This window comes from Moschus berezovskii, chromosome 2, assembly GCF_049115385.1.
Source record: "Moschus berezovskii isolate FMDL1 chromosome 2, NW_MosBer_1.0, whole genome shotgun sequence".
Classification (NCBI taxonomy): domain Eukaryota; kingdom Metazoa; phylum Chordata; class Mammalia; order Artiodactyla; family Moschidae; genus Moschus; species Moschus berezovskii.
The window spans coordinates 97,983,483-97,994,002 of NC_142461.1; the positions used below are offsets into that span (position 1 = coordinate 97,983,483).

The 10,520-nt window shown below is 36.0% G+C and overlaps 1 non-coding gene across 1 annotated transcript; it reads left to right on the plus strand.

Moving 5' to 3' along the window:
• Positions 1 to 5,851: 5,851 nt before the first annotated feature.
• Positions 5,852 to 5,958, plus strand: LOC129538706 (U6 spliceosomal RNA). The gene has a single exon (XR_008682261.2). It is a non-coding gene; the product is annotated as a U6 spliceosomal RNA (small nuclear RNA).
• Positions 5,959 to 10,520: the final 4,562 nt, after the last annotated feature.

The window sequence follows — 10,520 nt, forward strand, 5'->3', positions numbered from 1 at the left end:
ATGCGTTTTCCTTTGAGTAGTGATTATGAGTCCTAGGTGAAGAGGTCCTGTGTGCAGGTCTGTCTGTAAGCCTTACTTCCAGCTGCCAATCTTTACTTCACAGTGAAGAAAAAGCCACATAGCACCTTGTTCTTACTCTTGTATGCTGTCATCCCCTGAGCCTGATAACACAAAATCATTTCCACATAACACTTCCCTGCTTCTGCCTCTTAAACCTTGAGACCTACACATTGTGCATGCACTTGCACCCTTGGTAACCAGCTCCCTGGAAGCCCCTTCCTTTGAACCATCAGTCTTCTAGGGGACTATTTTGAACACTCATCTTGGTAAATATCTGCATTAATGGAGTACAAAGCTTTTTGGTAGCAATATGTATTTGCTACAATTTATTGTCTATAAAAGTCACGAACAGTGAATTATGACTCTTAAAATTGTGTTTTTCTTTATAATAACTTTAAACTGAGCACTCATATATGAAGCATGCAATGGAGATTGAGAAGGTTTTGTATAATAAAACTGTGACATGGTCATTTTTCCCAGTTTTGCATTACAGAGACACACTCATGCATGGTGCTTTTTAAATTCTTATTATGTGTGAGGTCATGGGGTCGAATGTCAGAAAGTACTGTTAATTTCACGGGGTTAGGGGAAAGTAAATTCAGAGGGAATACAGATCACTTAGCACAGAAAACCAGCTCCTCTGAAGTTTGGTTTTACATTTGTTAACCATATCCTTCAGCTGACGAACCATTGAGACCACGGTGACATTCTGGTCCCAGATATAATGGCTTGACATGCTGCAGTGAGAGTGTGATTCCGTTGCCCTGCTCCCTGTGCCAGCCTCAGCCTTCCTCTGAATCAATGAAGCACTAAAACTCCACACAAGTGGAACTGAACAAAGCATGTTGCCATTTTGGCTGTGATGTTTAAATTATAGAGAAAGCAGTCAGGATGTCTTAAAGTTCAATCTGACAAGAAATGTAAAATATATTTCTGTCTTCATTCTCTGGTAAGGTAGCATCTTACACTGCGCTGTATCACTACCCAGAGTCCTTTTAAAGTGGTTTGTAATAGAACACCAAAGACCAAATTCTTGCATTTCAGTTTTTTGTTTCTTGTCTTTTTTGTAATCAAAAAGATGTCTTTGCACTGGCCAAAGTTCAAGGAGAAAAGAATAACCTAGATAATATTGTTTTACTCATTTGGCAGTGGAAGGATATAGTTCCTTTATTTTACTATTTGTTCTGAGAGACAAAATTAACATGCTCGCAGGAATATATAAAGCAAAGGTTATATAACTCACCACCAATGACGAAGTAAATCAATGCTCCACTTTATGTTAGGATAGGTAAGTAATTATTGAAATATGTTTCAGTGTGAGGATTAGATGTTGCACTCTGAAAAAAAAAAGCCTCCAATTTTATTTAACTATAGTTCACTGGGCTGGTATAGACAGATGCTGATAGGTTTGGTTGGGTAGTTTTGTTTTTATTAGCTTTTGTTTTTGTTATTTTAAATAATATTTTTCAGACTCAAAACTCAACCTGGGCTCAGCTGCCCCCTTATAATTAAATTTTAATGACTCAGGCTGAGTGTTTGTGTTTTGGCAGCATGCTTAATAGTGTTAGCATTTAAATGGTTACAACTAGACTTAGAAGGAAGCAAACCCATTGCATGTTGTAGGTGAAGTTTCTGCGAAGAAGCTCTAATTTACTGGGATGCTGTGGGATTTAGTGGGACAGCTAGCCACAGGTCATCCAGTTGTAGTAAATTATTAAAAAATAAATTAGAATAAAATTCTACATACTCTAAATTCCATAGTAGCCTAAGGGCCAATGCTTTTCAGTTTTAACACTTTTTCACTGGAAGTAACAATTTTACATGTTCTTGTATGCCAAAGGGTCTATTGGTAAATAAAATCAGTATGTGGTTCTGCTCATAAAATCACCCTTTCTCCCAAAATGGCAGGAAAAATCCAAGCTATCCATTTTAATCAGTTCATTTTTAAAAAAAACATTACTATGAACTTTGTAGTGGTATATTTCACCGGCTTCCTTTTTATAATTAAAATCTTTTTTCCTCTCAAATCCTCTTTTCAGCAAGCAGCCTGTTGCCTGAAGTTTTAATCCTTCATTACTAGTTAAAACAAAATCACCAATTAGGCACATGAACACGTCTGTATTAATCTCATTAAGGTGATGGCACCAAATAAATTGGAACTATTTTTGTGCTTTTACTGTGTTCCTATGGCTTTATCAGGCCCTGTGGTCATATACAAAGACCTAGAATCTTAGTCATTTAGAGTCATTCGGTTGTGGACTGAATGTGGCATTACCATCTATGGCTGAAAATTGCTTTCAGCTTTTAAACTGCACTGACTAGTCTGTAGTTAATCTTAGATCATTCACTTGCAAAATTAAATGAGCCAGAACGATGGTCTTTTTTTTTTTTATAAAATAATACATCACAAAACACTTATTTGCCCTGCCCAAAAGAGAGATCAAATTCGTTTAAAATCCCATAAACCAGAGTTGTGAATTTTTAATTTTATTTAGTAGCAGAGAAATAGAGGGTAAGCTATCTTTCTACAGCACATCATTGCTATAAATTTACATATGGAACATGGTTTGATGCTTAACCAACCTTTAATCCACCTTTGATGTATACTTCTACTTCAACGTGGTCATGTGACACCCTTATTAATGCAAATGCAAAAAAGACTGTTTTGGATCTTTGATGTAATTAGCCATAAACCATGTAAAAAAAGAAGAGAGAGAGAGAGAGAGTGCCTACTTGAGTCACTGGAGTTGCATATAAAGTTCACAGTTATCATCACAGAAGAATAACCTTTAAGAAACTAAGTTTAAAATTTTTACTTCATTCTTATATTCTCTGCCCAGGTAACTACTGAAGATCATTTAACTACACCAGTGATAGTCAACTAAGATTTGATTCCTTAATAATTCATTTTGTAGGAGTAAAACACTTTAATATTCTTAGGATTTTTATCCTGCTTCTTGTAAAAGTAAAATCATATTGAAAGAAAAATGCTAACTGAGGCAAGGGGAACTGCAGTACTTCTTATCCTGATTAGCATATATTACAGTCACTTCAAACACACTGTCTTTTAAATGAACATGCATTTTCTTATAGTTGGTTCCCTCTCATACCCTACAATGCGGGTCAAATGTCTATGTTTTGATCTTGGCAGCCACTAATTTTAGCGTCCAAAAAACCTTGAGCCACTGCATATAAGGTGAAGGTCACCTCGTAATGCCAGATGGAGGGGAAAAGTTTGGATATTTGAGGGGCTGACCCAGTGAGTACCCTGGTGGGTGACAGAATGCTAAGGTTAGATATTGGAAAATAAGGTTCATGATACTCTGTCACTGGCTTGGTGCAGGCTGCCTGCTTGACAGAGAAGGTGGTATGTGGTCTGGACCTCAAGAAAAAAGAAGTCAGCCACCCAGATCAAAAATTACCCTGTCTTCTATCCAAAAAATGATTCTGACATCAGCTTAGCGAGACAGGAAGAAATGATTTTTTTTTAAGTTAAGATTGTACTTTAGAATAGTCAAGGGAAATTCATGGATCGATTGCAATATTGTGAAAGGAATTTCCTGAATTAAAAATACTATTGCCAAAATCACATTGGTGAAAGCTCTTCACGTTTCCTACATGTTGCAAGTGTACATAACTCAAGTTGTACAAATCTAGGAGTTAATCATTAATTTTTAAAATACAGTGTTATAAGAATAAGAACAGTAAAATAAAATGTATTTCTATTGACTGTTCTCTGTACTTTAAACAAAAGCAAAATTGACTAAAATTAAAAGGAGCCACTTATTGGTTATGTAATTATTTTGCCAGCTATGGACATATCTTTTTACCTAATTTGTAATAACTTAGGAAAAAAGATTTTTGTGATGAAAACATCATACTTGCTTTTATTGAGACTGCCTGTCCTGTCAAAATCTTTTTTGAGACTCCTTGACCTGATTCTAAATATAACTGCATTCTTTAAATCTTATTGTATTGGTACTTTAAAATAGATACTGGGTTTATATTTATCAATAAATTTTAGTGATTTAAAGGACTTAAATCTACTCAAGATTTGTCCCTTTTCTGAAAATATACATGAAGCAAAAGATATATATATATGTATACTATCTAAATATCAGGTGACCATTCTAAATACTGCACAGTTTTAGTTTTTCTATCTCAAGAAAAATATATGCATATTGTTGTTTATTCTGTAAAATATTCCTTTTTTAATAGCCTGAACCAAATAATTTCTCATTTTTACAGGCTTCACTTCACTTTTCTCACAGTGAATAAATTGCAACTTATTTCCATGAAATTCACAGATGACACAGATCTTTATTTTGCATAAAGGCATAAAGAAGTGTCTAATATCTTCAATATTCATCTGCTAAGTGGACATTTGCATTGGGTTAGAACGGAAAAAGAGCCCCAACCCTCCCGCAGTGACAGCTGTACAAAGGGATGACATCTGACAGCTGTGACAGTGCTGAAGGGAAACTCAGATGACTCGCAGCATCCATGATCCAATTACAGCACACATCCTTCTGACAGACCCAGCAGCTTGACTCCAGCGTTTGGAAGGACAGTATTGATCTCTTGTCAGGAACCAGTTGCCTGCCTGCAATTGTGCGCTGCTGAACTTTGAAAAGCTATAGTACCCTCTTAAATGATAGGGGCAGTCAGGTTATAGTATTCAGGTACAAAGAGAGGTGCAAAGGGTATCTGCTAAATGCTCTAAACTTGAACAAATCATAACAATATGACAGTCCAATCATACTCAAGGAGCCCAGCTGATCTAGCTAGCTACTGTCTGTGCTAATGGAAAGACAGCTCTTTGTGTTTAGTGGGATGATCTTACTTGATGAAAAGGCCACTGCAATTAGTGCATGCTGGTTGGCTGTGCTGGGTGACAGCAGCATGGATGGTATAATGGCAGCTGCCAATAACCCTAACTTCAAGAAAACAGACAATTAGTCCTTTGATCCTAACACTGTTAGTCCCTCTACTCCAGACCTCTGCTCTGCTCTTACTGTAAACCTCACAAGGGCAATGTGGTACGACCTCACCAGACAGAACAACTTGGTCAAGGGGTCAATTACTTTTTTCCTCTTGATTTCTGTTCCTGCTTTCCTTTGGAGAGAGAGAGGAGGGAGAGAGGCTTATGTAAAATGTAACAAACATAAATATTCCCTTTCAACGATAGTTTAAAGAAGCTAATATATGAACTTAAATTTTTTAAATGCAAAAATTTTAAATATGTTTTTAAAATGTGGTAAAAAACAAGATGCTAAACTTCAAAAACAGAGCTTTCTAATGGCAAATGATCTCATGTTTTAAGACCGTGAGGACTGATAATTTAGAAATTAGTACAAAAACATACAAGGATATAAGGTGTAGCATAGGGAATATTACCAATATTTTATAATAACTGTCTATGGATTATAATCTATAAAAATATTAAATCACTCTGTTGTACCTCTGAAACTAATATAATAATATGTCAATTACACTTCAATAATAAGGAGATACTATAATAATTAAATACTAAAATAATTAAAAATTATCTTTAGTTCACTTTAAAATTGGATAAAGATAGATGAACTATTCTGAAGTCTCAGAGTATACACAAAACTTACAATACAAATTATTTAAGTACTTTTCATCAAGTGCAGAACCAGAATAAGTAAAGCACTTATGCAGTGGTAATACAAGTTAAATTAAATACTACAGCATGCATACACTTGCTCACAAACACACACAAATCATATCAGTATAGATAAATATATAACTTAAAAAATTAGGTCTAATGCTCACTGAAGCAGCAAGTAGGATAAAATTGGACATATACAAAGAAGATTAGAATGGCCCCCGTGCAAAGATGACTCCAAAATTTGGGAAGTATTCCATATTTTTAAAGAATATTCATTTTATACCTCAAATTTAGACAGTTTCTAACTTTGGAAGGTTTTTTCTTTTCTGTAATTTCTATAATTTTGGAAGCATTATTAATTCTATGTAGGTAGGTACTGAAAATCAAAACTCATAGGAGATATTTTCCACTCAAATTTCATTTAAAAAAAGCAGAGACATTATTTTGACAACAAAGGTCAGTCTAGTCAAAGCTATGGTTTTTCCAGTAGTCATGTATGGATATGAGAGTTGGACTATAATGAAAGCTGAGCATGGAAGAATTGATGCTTTTGAACTGTGCTGTTGGAGAAGACTCTTGAGAGTCCCTTGGACAGCAAGGAGATCAAACCAGTCCATCCTAAAGGAAATCAGTCCTGAATATTCATTGGAAGGACTGATGCTGATGCTGAAACTCCAATACTTTGGCCACCTGATGCAAAGAACTGACTCATTTGAAAAGACCCTGATGTTGGGGAAGATTGAAGGCAGGAGAAGGGGACAACAGAGGTTGAGATGGTTGGATGGCGTCACCGAGGAATATGAGTTTGAGCAAGCTCCGGGAGTTGGTGATGGACAAGGAGGCCTGGCATGCTGCAGTCCATGGGGTTGCAAAGAGCTGGACACAACTGAGTGACTGAACTGAGTAAAAAAAGAAAACTAAGTCTATATCAGTGTCAGAGCCTTTCTAATGGAGTGAGTATAATGTCTATACTGGAAAACTGACCTTATATAAAACATAATTTTATATTGCAAATAAAGTAAGGAAATTAGAATTTTGAAAGTGAACAGACAACCAGAGATCAAAAGATGAAACAACAAACTTTGGAGAACTTTAAAGCAGAGAAAACTGGACATATACTAGTATCTAAGACAGACAAAGATAAAGAACCAACGTCTTTCAGAAATACAAATTCTTAATTATATGCAAAATAGTACTTTTCATGGGTATGTAAATTAATGCTAATTAAAACACATATGAGATCACCGTAATATAAATCTAATAACATAAAATTAGTGAGCATGTGGAGAAACAGACATTCTCTTCTTGATAGAAGTATGAATTGTAGCAGTCTTTCTTGATTAATTCAAAAATATGTATCCAAAACCATATTACTTTAATCAGAAAAATTCTTCATTGCGCAAAGAATTGTATGCAAGAATATTCACTGCAATATTATTTATAATGGAAAAAAATTAAAACAAACACAACTACCCAGTAGGAGGGGATTAACTATATCTGGATACACACATTAAATAGAATAATATAAAGCCAATAAAAAGAATGAAGTAGATTTATATAATTTAATATGAATTTTTTTCAAGATATAAACATAGTGTTATCCTGTTTATATAAAAGTATACAAAAGACAAATATTTATGTGTGGATGTCTGTGTACTTGTGCTTATGTGAATATGTATATATCTATATATATATATATATATATATAAAGAGAGATATAGATATATGCGTTGGGCTTCCAGCTGTAGCTAGTGCTAAAGAACCCGCCTGCCAATATAGGAGATGTTAAGAGACATGGGTTTGATTCCTGACTTGGGAAGCTCCCCTGGAGGATGGCATGGCAACACACTCTAGTATTCTTGCTCAGAGAATCCCATAGACAGAGGAGCCTATAAGGATACAGTCCTTAGGGTCACAAAGAGTCGGACATAACTGGAGTGACTTGGCAGGCATGCATATATATATAGGTAGCATATTAAAAAGCAGAGATATCACTTTACAACCAAGGTTCATCTAGTCAAGACTATGGATTTTCCGGTGGTCATGTATGGATGTGAGAGTTGGACTGTGAAGAAAGCTGATCACCGAGGAACTGATGCTTTTGAACTGTGGTGTTGGAGAAGACTCTTAAGAGTCCCTTGGACTGCAAGGAGATCCAACCAGTCCATTCTAAAGGAGATCAGTCCTGGGTGTTCATTGGAAGGACTGATGCTAAAGCTGAAACTCCAATACTTTGGCCACCTCATGGGAAGAGTTGACTCATTGGAAAAGACTCTGATGCTGGGAGGGATTAGGGGCAGGAGGAGAAGGGGACAACAGAGAATGAGATGGCTGGAAGGCATCACCGACTCGATGGACATGAGTTTGAGTGAACTCCGGGAGTTGGTGATGGACAGAGAGGTCTGGCATACTGTGATTCATGGGGTCACAAAGAGTCGGACACAACTGAGCAACTGAACTGAACTGAACTGAACTGATATGCACATAAAATGGAAAACTTGGAAGAAATGGACAAATTCTCAGAAAAGTACAACTTTCCAAAACTGAACCAGGAAGAAATAGAAAATCTTAATAGACCCATCACAAGCACAGAAGTTGAAACTGTAATCAGAAATCTTCTAACAAGAAAAAGCTCAGGACCACACGGCTTCAAAGCTGAATTCTACCAAAAATTTAGAGAAGAGCTAACACCTATTCTACTCAAACTCTTCCAGAAAATTGCTAAGGAAGGGAAACTTCCAAACTCATTCTATGAGGCCACCATCACCCTAATCCCAAAACCTGGTAAAGATCCCACAAAAAAAGAAAACTACAAGGCAATATCACCGATGAACATAGATGCAAAAATCCTTAACAGAATTCTATCAATCAGAATCCAACAACACATTAAGAAGATCATACATCATGACCAAGTGGGCTTTATCCCAGGAATGCAAGGATTCTTCCACAAATCAATCAATGTAATACACCACATTAACAAACTGAAAAATAAAAATCATATGATTATCTCAACAGATGCAGAGAAAGCCTTCGACAAAATTCAACATGCATTTATAATAAAAACCTTCAAGAAAGTGGGAATAGAAGGGACATACCTCAACATAATAAAAGCTATATATGACAAACCTACAGCAAACATTATCCTCAATGGTGAAAAACTGAAAGCATTTCCCCTAAAGTCAGGAACAAGACAAGGGTGCCCACTCTCACCACTACAATTCAACATAGTTCTGGAAGTTTTGGCCACAGCAATCAGAGCAGAAAAAGACATAAAAGGAATACAAATTGGAAAAGAAGAAGTAAAACTTTCACTGTTTGCTGATGACATGATCCTCTACACAGAAAACCCTAAAGACTCTACCAGAAAACTACTAGAGCTAATCAATGAATACAGTAAAGTTGCAGGATATAAAATCAGCACACAGAAATCCCTTGCATTCCTATACACTAATAATGAGAAAAAAGAAAGAGAAATTAAAGAAACTATTCTATGCACTGTTGCAACGAAAAGAATTAAATACTTAGGAACATATCTACCTAAAGAAACAAAAGACTTGTATATAGAAAACTATAAAACACTGCTGAAAGTAATCAAGGAGGACACTGATAGATGGAGAAATATACCGTGTTCGTGGATTGGAAGAATAAATATTGTGAAAATGAGTACACTACCCAAAGTAATTTATACATTCAATGCAATCCCTATCAATCTACCAAAGATATTTTTCACAGAGCTAGAACAAATAATCTCACAATTTGTATGGAAATACAAAAAACCTCGAGTATCAAAGCAATCTTGAGGAAGAAGAATGGAACTGGGGGAATCAACCTGCCAGACTTCAGGCTCCACTACAAAGCCACAGTCATCAAGACAGTATGGTACTGGCATAAAGATAGAAATATAGATTAATGGAACAAAATAGAAAGCCCAGAGATAAATCCACGCACCTATGGACACCTTATCTTTGACAAAGGAGGCAAGACTATAAAATGGAGAAAAGACAGTCTCTTTAACAAGGGCTGCTGGGAAAACTGGTCAGTCACTTGTAAAAGAATGAAACTAGAACACTTCCTAATACCATACACCAAAATAAACTCAAAATGGATTAGAGAGCTAAATGTAAGACCAGAAACTATAAAACTCCTAGAGGAGAATGTAGGCAAAACATTCTCCAACATAAATCACAGCAGGATCCTCCAAGACCCACCTCCCAGAATATTGGAAATAAAAGCAAAAATAAACAAATGGGACCCAATTAAAATCAAAAGCTTCTGCACAGCAAAGGAAACTATAAGCAAGGTGAAAAGACAGCCTGCAGAATGGGAGAAATTAACAGCAAATGAAGCAACTGACAAAGAATTAATCTCAAAAATACACAAGCAACTCCTGCAGCTCAATTCCAGAGAAATAAATGACCCAATCAAAAAATGGGCCAAAGAACTAAACAGACATTTCTCCAAAGAAGACATACAGATGGTTAACAAACACATGGAAAAATGCTCAAATCCCTCATAATCAGAGAAATGCAAATCAAAACCACAATGAGATACCATTTCACACCAGTCAGAATGGCTGCTATCCAAAAGTCTACATGCAATAAATGCTGGAGAGGGTGTGGAGAGAAGGGAACCCTCTTACACTGTTGGTGGGAATGCAAACTAGTACAGCCACTATGGAGAACAGTGTGGAGATTCCTCAAAAAACTGGAAATAGAACTGCCATATGATCCAGCAATCGCACTCCTGGCATACACACCGAGGAAACCAGAATTGAAAGAGACACATGTACTCCAATGTTCATTGCAGCACTGTTTATAATAGCCAG